Source organism: Malaclemys terrapin, chromosome 20, assembly GCF_027887155.1.
Source record: "Malaclemys terrapin pileata isolate rMalTer1 chromosome 20, rMalTer1.hap1, whole genome shotgun sequence".
Taxonomy (NCBI): domain Eukaryota; kingdom Metazoa; phylum Chordata; order Testudines; family Emydidae; genus Malaclemys; species Malaclemys terrapin.
Genome location: NC_071524.1, coordinates 18232004 through 18232661, shown reverse-complemented (window position 1 = coordinate 18232661; position 658 = coordinate 18232004).

The following is a 658-nucleotide window of genomic DNA, read 5'->3' as shown; positions in this document are numbered from 1 at the left end:
GTGGAGTTCTGGGCGGTGTCTTTCTTCGGACCTCGGGCCACGGGGCTCGGTGCTCTAGGTGGAAGTGAAAGATAAGGGTGCTGGCTCTTGTCTGTAGCCCCTCCAGTCTCCCAGGCCCTGTGTCAGCTCCCACTGGCCAGAGAGACCTCTGGCTGACCCCACACACTGCACTGCTGCTCTCCGTCCCTGCACGGCCCCATTCTGCTGGGTGCTGCACCCCACCCCTGGCGCTGGGCAGCTCCCTCTCCCGAGACACATTTCCGTAGTACAGGTGGGGAATTGGGCACCCAGTTCCCATGGCACTCGCCACCTCCTGGTCCCACAGGGAGTCGGTGCCAGTGCCAGAACTGAACCCAGTTCTCCTGAGGCCCAGACGAGTCCATCGCTTTGTCATAAAAATCTCCTGGCCTTCCATAGGAGTGGGAGCGCATGGCTGCCCCAAAGGCAGCGGGCTGGGAAGCGGGCCCCCTTGGTGCCGGGTATCCACCCCACTTGCTGCTGCAGGGAATGGGGCTTCCAAGGTGTGACGCAGTAGGGAGCGGGGAGGATTGGCCTGGGACCCTCTGCATGGGGGATGGGAGAGCAGGGGATGACTCCACTTGAGTGAGGATACCTGAGCTGGGAGCGGGGTTGGACCCAGTTGACACCTTTGCCGGGG